At 38.9% G+C, this 9,164-nt stretch overlaps 1 pseudogene; it reads left to right on the top strand.

Moving 5' to 3' along the window:
• Positions 7,792-8,797, top strand: LOC102186000 (annotated as a pseudogene).

The raw sequence follows: 9,164 nt of genomic DNA on the forward strand, positions 1-9,164 counted from the left end.
AAGTATGATGGGAATTCTTGAAATTTAGAATGCTGGGAGAATTTTGCTTTTCTACTCCATATGGTATGCTCGCCTCACTCTCAGCATAGTCAAAGGGATCTGATGCAATTCCTCAGTTGCCTCAGGTTAAATCACCTGCTTCAACCTTTTTCTACAAATTTCCTCAAGTTTATAGGTATATGAAGATATTTGAAGGTATATGATAAGGAAAATGAGCTTCAGAAATCTGTCTTAAAATACCATAAGACAGGAAAGTAAGGTTCAAATAGCTACATGGAGGGTAAACAGTTGCTATGATGTCCCAAATTTTTCCTGGATTATGTCCTAAAAACGCTTGAGTTACAAGCAAGCAGGACAGTTGGTTTCAATACATACATATTTCAACTTCTTCACCCTCCAGCTAAAGATTACTAACTTATGCATGAGAAAATATATTTTACTGCTCACCATATGTGTGGGTGTTTGTAAGTCACTCAGTAGTGTCCGACTCTTTGTGACCCCGTTGTCCATAGCCCACCAGGATCTTCTGTCCATGGAATTCTCCAGGCAAGAATACTGGAGTGGATAGCTATTCCTTTCTTCAGGGGAATCTTCCTGACCCACGGATTGAAGTCAGGCCTCCTGCATTGCAAGCAGATTCTTTACCACCTGAGCCACCATGGAAGCTCGGTACATACCATGTACTGCACTAAATTAAGTGATCTAGTTTCTAATTTCACAGAGCTTACATGTTAAAGAAAAGGCTTTGTTTAGAGTAAAATCAGAACCCTGTAAATAAATAAAATCTCTACATCCTGACAATTGTAAGATGTGCTGGGTTAGAAAGGCTATATTGCTACTGCACATTTTTTAAGTTTTGCTTACATGTATAACAAACTATTTCACTCTCAGAATGTGATCTTGGCAAGATGCAAGTCCAGTGGGACAGAGAAATGTCCCATGGACATCCACTGACCAGATTTGTATCAATTTAAACCAAATGGAAAATGACTTTAAATGATCATAACGTGTTAAATATTAAACATTCGTCAGTACAAAATGATACTTAACATATTTGAAAATAAGTGTACAAGATACGAGAGAAGGCGATAATGACAATTTTTCAGTATCCTGTAAATCACCACTAAAAGCACTGGGGGAAATCTTGTTGAAAGACTGGCCAATCTCACAATGCTAAAGTATTCTCTTAAATGATTATTGATTTATTACAAACACCAAAGTGTATTTTTATAATGTTAGACCAGATAGGCACCAAACGAACTTAATGATCAATCTTAATATCAATAATATCACTCGGATGTTATATATTTCCTGATAAAACATGAACTGAAAACATCCCATTTGTGCTAAATAAAGGCTTGTGTCCATATCATAAGAATGTGTGTGTGTGTCTGTGTGTGTGCTGTCGCTTCAGTCATGTCCAGCCCTCCAGGCTCCTCTGTCTATGGCATTCTCCAGGCAAGAATACAAGAGTGGGTTGCCTCTCGTATTGATCTCTTCCAGGGCATCTTTCTGATTGAGGGATCAAACCCTCATCTGCCTGTGTCTCCTGCATTGCAGGCAGATTCTTTACCCACTAAGCCATCGGGGAAGCCCAATCAATTTCACCTATATCTAATCTAAGCTTTAGACCAAGACTTAGCAAAGTATAACCTGCAGGCAAATACAGGAAGCTGCCTGTCTTTGCAAATAAACTCTTACTGGTTCATAACCACACTATTCACTGGTTTATTGTCCATAGTTGCTTTCAGGCTACAGTGTGAAGTTGAGTGCTTGTGAAACAGTCTGCAAGACCACAAAGCCAAAAATTTTTACCATCTGGCCCTTTCTAGAAAAATCTTTCTGGTACCTGTTCTTTGAGACAAGACTTTCAGTACACATGAAACACAGGGGAAAGGCATACAAGTAAAATAACCATGATGAAGCAGTCAGGCAAATACAAAACATAGGAAATTTTTCTAATGTCAGTCTCATTGTAAACGTTGCATAAGGCTATCTAGATTAAAGTGCTGAAAGTGGCACAGCAATCAAATTCACTGTCAGCTTTAGTAGTGAGAGGGTAACAGGCAAGAAGGCCAGGGGTCTCCAAACGGAGCAAATAGACTGCAAGTGTCAGACATTTTTTTATCTCTTTCTTAAGTGTCAGGAGGAAAATAACAAGTGCTCGATTTTTCCCCCTTCTCTATATAAATTTAAAGAGTTTTTTCTTAAAATTCTGTGTTGCCATGATGACACCTGGCTCCATCTGAACTTAACTTTTCTCAAACCTTGAGCTAACCAATGCGTGTTTCTTATGGAAATGTTTGTCTTAAGCTATGTTAATGAACTATGTATTTACCCCGGACTCTGTCTTTCTTCAAGTCGGTTTGCTTAAGACTCAGAACCAATGAGGGCTCAACAAACCTGTATGTTTTACTCATACATTGTTCTCCTAATCTATAATAATGAATCTATATATTTACTTGAAAACCCGCCTTTCTTCACGATTCATGTCAATCGTTTTATGGCCCGGGATGACTCACCTGATGCTAATGTGATCTCAAAATGCATGTTGTGGGTGAGGGGCCTGGTGTCACTCTGAGTTTTGAGATACCTCCTTTCTCTAATTAACAGCTTGCTGATAGGTATATAGCATGCAGCTAAAGGCTAGCAGGGGACACTCTCTGCCCCTTTCTGGTGTCTATGTCAGAAGCTTTCTCTATCTCTTTTTACTTTAATAAAACTTTATTGCACAATAGTTCTGAGAGAACAAGCCTCCATCACTGGCCCCAGATTGAATTTCTCTCCTCCAGAGGCCAAGAATCCTGGCATCTTTCATGGCTCAGCAACAGCCTTTCAGTAGGACTCGGATTTGGATACATGCTATAAAAATATCTTGGAAACAATTGGGATAAATTGAATATGTATGAGATATTTAAAGTTATTATGAAATTATTTTCTTGGATATAGTAGCATTATAATTATGTAGAGCATATTCTATAAATTCTTCAATGTTTGATGAAAATATATTAAAGAAAAAAGTGTTACCGTATGTTCCCTGAATATCATGTATTAACAGGAAAATATATGTATGTGTAAATACATTGTGAAAGATTTTTAATATAGCATTATGTGAATAACTGTGGTCTCAAGGTAGAGCATATATAATTTTATGTGTCATTACACAAAATTCTCTCTGTTTAAACTTATAAATAAAATCTATCATAAAATAAATGCTTAATTAATTATTAATTCCTAAAATATATATACTAAAGAATTTTGAGGTTTAGAAAACTAACTTTGTAAATAGATATCTTATAAATATATGGATTTTTATTGCTATATGGTGATGATATAAAATCTAAAACTTAAAAATAACATTATTATAATACAGGAGGAATAGAGGGTATTTCCACTTCTGCTTAGGAAATAGAAAATGGCAACCAGTAACAGCAAACTCATAAGAAATATCCAGATAAACTACAAAGTCATTCATTTTCTTGGACTCAGAGAGAGCTGATATACAGCAAAGTAACCTGAACTCTGAGAAAAGACACTATCATCCACGGAGAGACCATCAGGAAGGAACACTGATACACATATGCAAAGCCCAAAAAACAATAATCTAGCTGTCACAGATGATTAGGAGGAATTCATTTAAATTTTTAATCAGAGAAAATTCTTTCACCTTTTCACTGTTCAGTATGATGTTAACTGTGGGTTTTTCTTATACGGCCTTTTCCAAAAACTAGAACAAAAAAATTTTAATGTGTATGGAATTGCAAAAGCAACCTTGAGAAAGAAAAATAGAGCTAAAGGAATCAAGCTCTCTAATTTCAGACTACACTACAAACGATAATTATCAAAACTGCATAGTACTGACACACACACACACAAAAAAAAAAACAGAAATACAGAACAATGGAATAGGATAGAAATTCCAAAGATAAATTTATGCACCCATGGTCACCTAATCTATGACAAAAGAAGGAAAAATATACAGTGGAGAAAAGACAGTGTCTTCAATGAGTGGTGTCAGGAGAACTGGACAGCTACATATAAAATATTGACATTAGAACACTTTTAAACATAATATCAAAAAAAGAAAATCAAAATGGATTAAAGACCAAAATGTAAGGCTAGATACTATAAAACTCTTGGAGGAAAGCAAAGGCACAACACCCTTTGACAGAAATCACAGCAGTATCTTTTGGGGTTCATCTCCTAGAGTAATGGAAATAAAAATAAAAACAAACAAATGAGACCTAATTAAAATCAAAAGTTTTTGCACAGCAAAGGAAACGATAAATGAAGAGAAAAGACAACATACAGAGTGGGAGAAGATATTTGCAAATGAAGCAACAAGCAAGGAGTTAATTTGCAAAATAACAAATAGCTCATAGAACTCCATATAAAAAAGAAAACAACCCAACTGTGTGGACACAGTTGGAGAAGGACAGGGTGGGACAAATTGGGAGGGTAGCATTGAAACATAAACTTTGCATGTGTGCATACTAAGTCACTTCAGTTATGTTTGACTCTGCGTGACCGTATGGACTCTAGAACCCCCAGGCTCTCTGTCCAAGGGGATTCTCCAGGCAAGAATACTGGAGTGGGTTATGATGCCCTCCTCCAGGGGACCTTCCCAACCCAGGAATCAAAATCACATCTCTTTTGTCTCCTGCATTGGTGGGCAGGTTCCTTACTACTAATGCCACCTGGGAAGCCCCAAAACATATGCTTTACCATATGTAAAATGGATAGCCAGTGGGAACTTGCTGTATAGTGCAGGGAGCTCAAACCCAGTGCTCTGTGACAACCTAGAGATGTTGCATGGGGTGCGAGGTGGGAGAAAGGTTCAAGTTGGAGGAGCTGTGTGTATACCTACGGCTGATTCATGTTGGTGTATAGCAGAAACTAACACAATATTGCAAAGCAATTATCCTCCAATTAAAAAATAAAATTAAAAAGAGACTAGTTGAAGAAACCAGACACCAATAAAATGGACTACCCAGAAGAAATTAACAAATTCTTAGAAAGGAATAACCTTCTAAGACTGAGCCAGGAAGAAACAGAAAACATGAAGAGATTAATCACAACTATTGAACTTTAAACTGTGATTTAAAATCTTCCAACAAACAAAAGTCCAGGACCAGATGGATTTACAGGAAAATTCTATCAAACATTTGGTGAAGAGTTAAAATCTATCCTTCTCAAACTATTCCAAAATTTCAGAGGAAGGGACACTCATAAGCTCATCCTATGAGGCCACCATTATCTTGATAACAAATGCAGACCAAGATATCATCAGGCCAATATCCCTAAAGGCGCAAATATCCTCAACAAAATACTAGCAAACAAAAATCCAACAGCACATTTAAAGGATCATATACCATGATCAAGTGTGATCTATCCCAGGGATACAAGGATTCTTCAGTAAACAAATCAATCAAAGTGATACACCATATTAACACATTGAAGAATAAAAACCATATGACCATCTTGATGCAAAAAAAGCTTTCAACAAAATTCAACACCCATTTATGATAAAAATTCTCCAGAAAGTGGGCACAGAGGGAATCTATCTCAATATGATAAAGCCCATATAAGACAAACCCACAGCAAATATTATTCTCAATGGTGAAAAACTGAAAGTATTTCCTCTGGGATCAGGAACAAGACAAGGATGTCCAATCTCACCACTATTATTCAACATAGTTTTGAAAGTCCTAGACATGTCAATCAGAGAAGAAAAAGAAAATGACTGAAATTGGAAAAGAAGCTAAACTGATTGCATATGACACAATACTGCATATAGAAAACCCTAAACATGCTATGAGAAAACTGTTAATACTAGATCTAAACAATGAATTTGGTAAAAGTGCAGGATATGAAATCAATAAGCAGAATCTCTTGCTTTTCTATATACAAAAATCAAAATATTGGAAAGAGAAATTAAAGAAACAATTTCATGTTCCAACAACAACCCAATCAAAAAAATGCATTGACGATCTATATAGACATTACTCCAAAGAGGATATAAAATGGCCAAAAAGTACACAAAAAGATGCTCAGCGTCACTAAATAGTAGGACATACAAATGAAAACTCTCATGGGGGATCACCCCACACTGGTCACAATGGCCATCATCAAATAATCTACAAACAACAAATGCCGAAGAGGGTGTAGAGAAAAGGGAACCTCCTACACTGTTGATGGGAAAGCAAACTGGTACAGCCACTATGGAGAACAATATGCAAAGTGCGGGGTGTCTGTAGGATTGGGGAGCAGAAGCACCTCCATAAGGGGACAGAGGCCAAGGGAAGAGTGAAGGGAATAGGGCACTGGTGTTATCATGTCCAAGAGATGGACAGTAAGAGCTCAGCCTTTAGAACTAGAGGATGCCAGGCATCACTGTCTCTCCACATAGAGAAGAAAGGGTCATATGAGGATGCAGTGAGATGAGGGCCAGGTACAAGCCAGAGAGCACTTTCCTCAGAAACCAACCCTGCCAGCACTTGATCTTGGACATCCAGGCCCCAAAACTATGAGAAAATGAATTTCTGCGGTTTGAGACACTCAGTCTATATTTTGTTGTGGCAGTTCTAGCAGGACTGATAATCATGGCCACATAGAAAACAGTAAAGGTGAAAAATGCAAACAAGGAAAATTATCATAATTCCATCACACAGACTACTAGAAAATTTGAGGGATATGTGTTTCTCATCTTTAAAAACATATCATGAATATTTTCTTTTGTCACCAGATATGAACCTCAGACTATGTTGAGCTTTGTTGAAGAATTAAAAAAAAAAAAAAAAAAAAGAATAAAATCCTTAGTTTTAGACCTGCCAAGGTTTAGGGATGCTGGGGTGGCATGAGGGAAATCTTTGTGGTGATGGAATGTTGATGGATCTTGATTGCAGTGACAGTTGTAGGAATCTACATATGTGATAAAACGACATAGAATTACACACACACACATCGTACCAATATCAGTTTCTTCATTTAAATATTGGACTGCTGTTGCTGCTGTTAAGTCGCTTCAGTCGTGTCCTACTCTGTGCGGCCCCATAGACGGCAGTCCACCAGGCTCCCCCGTCCCTGGGATTCTCCAGGAAAGAACACTGGAGTGGGTTGCCATTTCCTTCTCCAATGCATGAAAGTGAAAAGTGAAAGTGAAGTCGCTCGGTCGTGTCCTACTCCTCGTGACCCCATGGTATGTAGCCTACCAGGCTCCTCCGTCCATGGGATTTTCCAGGCAAGAGTACTGGAGTGGGATGCCATCGCCGTCTCCAAAATATTGGACTATCATTATATAAAAATGTAATCTTTGTGGGAAAATGACTGACGATTACACAGGACTGCTTGGCAGTGTTTTACAACTTCCTCTTAATTTATATTTCAAAATAAAACTAAATATTTCAAAATAAAAATAAAAATGTCTGAGTTCTCTGAGCTTGCAGTACCCCTCTCCTCCCCTGGGAGGATTCTTGGCTTTTTTTTTTTTTTTCCCAGCTGCTGCTGCTGCTGCTGCCAAGTCGCTTCAGTTGTGTCCGACTCTGTGCGACCCCATAGACGGCAGCCCACCAGGCTCCCCCGTCCCTGGGATTCTCCAGGCAAGAATACTGGAGCTGGTTGCCATTTCCTTCTCCAAGGCATGAAAGTGAAAAGTGAAAGTGAAGCCGCTCAGTCTTGTCCGACTCCTAGCGACCCCATGGGCCACAGCCTATCAGGCTCCTCCCTCCATGGGATTTTCCAGGCATGGCCCCCCAAACATCAGTCTTCACTTCCACCCCAACCAAAGAAAACATGAAAGCGAGGCCGACTCCTGCCTCCAGGCCAGACGAGGCATCTGCTTCTTCAAACTTGCTGAAGGAAGAAAAAGAACAGCAAGAAGCAATTGAACATATTGATGAAGTGCAAAATGAAATAGACAGACTTAATGAACAAGCCAATGAGGAGACTTTAGAAAGTGGAACAGAAATATAATAAACTCTACCAACCAGGGCTTCCCTGGTGGCTCAGAAGTTAAAGCGTCTGCCTGGATTGCAAGAGACCCGGGTTCGATCCCTGGGTCAGGAAGATCCGCTGGAGAAGGAAATGGCAACCCGCTCCAGTACGCTTGCCTGGAGAATCCCATGGAGGGAGGAGCCTGGTAGGCTACAGTCCATGGGATCCGAAAGAGTTGGACACGACTGAGCGACTTTCAACCATTTTTTAAGAAAGAGGTCAGAATTGATGGCAAAAATCCCAAAATTTTGGATAACAGCATTTGATAACCATCCACAAGTGTCTGCACTGCTTGGGGAGGAGGATGAAGAGTCACTGCATTATTTGACAAGAGTCGAAGTGACAGAATTTGAAGATATTAAATCAGGTTACAGAATAGATTTTTATTTTGATGAAAACCCTTACTTTGAAAACAAAATTCTCTCCAAAGAATTTCATCTGAATGAGAGTGGTGATCCATCTTCAAAGTCCACTGAAATCAAATGAAAATCTGGACAGGATTTGATGAAACAATCAAGTCAAACACAGAATAAAGCCAGCTGGAAGGGACAGCATCAGGAATTAGAAAGCTTCTTCACCTGGTTTACTGATCATTCTGATGCAGGTGCAGATGAGTTAGGAGAAGTCATCAAAGATGAAATTTGCCAAATCCATTACAGTACTTGGTTCCTGACGTGGATGATGAGGAAGGGGAAGGAGAAGACAACGACGATGAAGAGGCCAAAGGATTGCTGTAGAAGAGGATGAGGATGAAGGTGAAGAAGATGAAGATGATGATGAGGGAGAGGAAGAAGAAGATGACTAATGGAGGGAACACACGGATTCCAACCTTTCTTTATTTTCTCCAGTCCCTGGGAGCAGGTTGCAGTCTTTTTTTTTTTTTTCTCCTCTTGTGTTCAGTCTCCCCATTTCTGAGGTCTCTTTTCTCCTTTATACCACCGTTCAAAACTTATTTGGTGGGGGGTGGGGGGAATACCTTGAGCAGAATTCAGTGGGAAACAAATCTCTACCCACTTCTGTTCCAAATTCATTTTTATCCCTTCCTGTCTCAACAAAAATTTTATGGAATCAATACCACCATGCTCTGTGGGAAAAAAAGAAAAACCTTCTGCTCCCTTAGCTCTACTGGAAGCTGGAGGGTGCTAGGCCCATTAGTAGGGCATAGAGTTCTA

Source organism: Capra hircus, chromosome 7 (genome assembly GCF_001704415.2).
Source record: "Capra hircus breed San Clemente chromosome 7, ASM170441v1, whole genome shotgun sequence".
NCBI lineage: Eukaryota > Metazoa > Chordata > Mammalia > Artiodactyla > Bovidae > Capra > Capra hircus.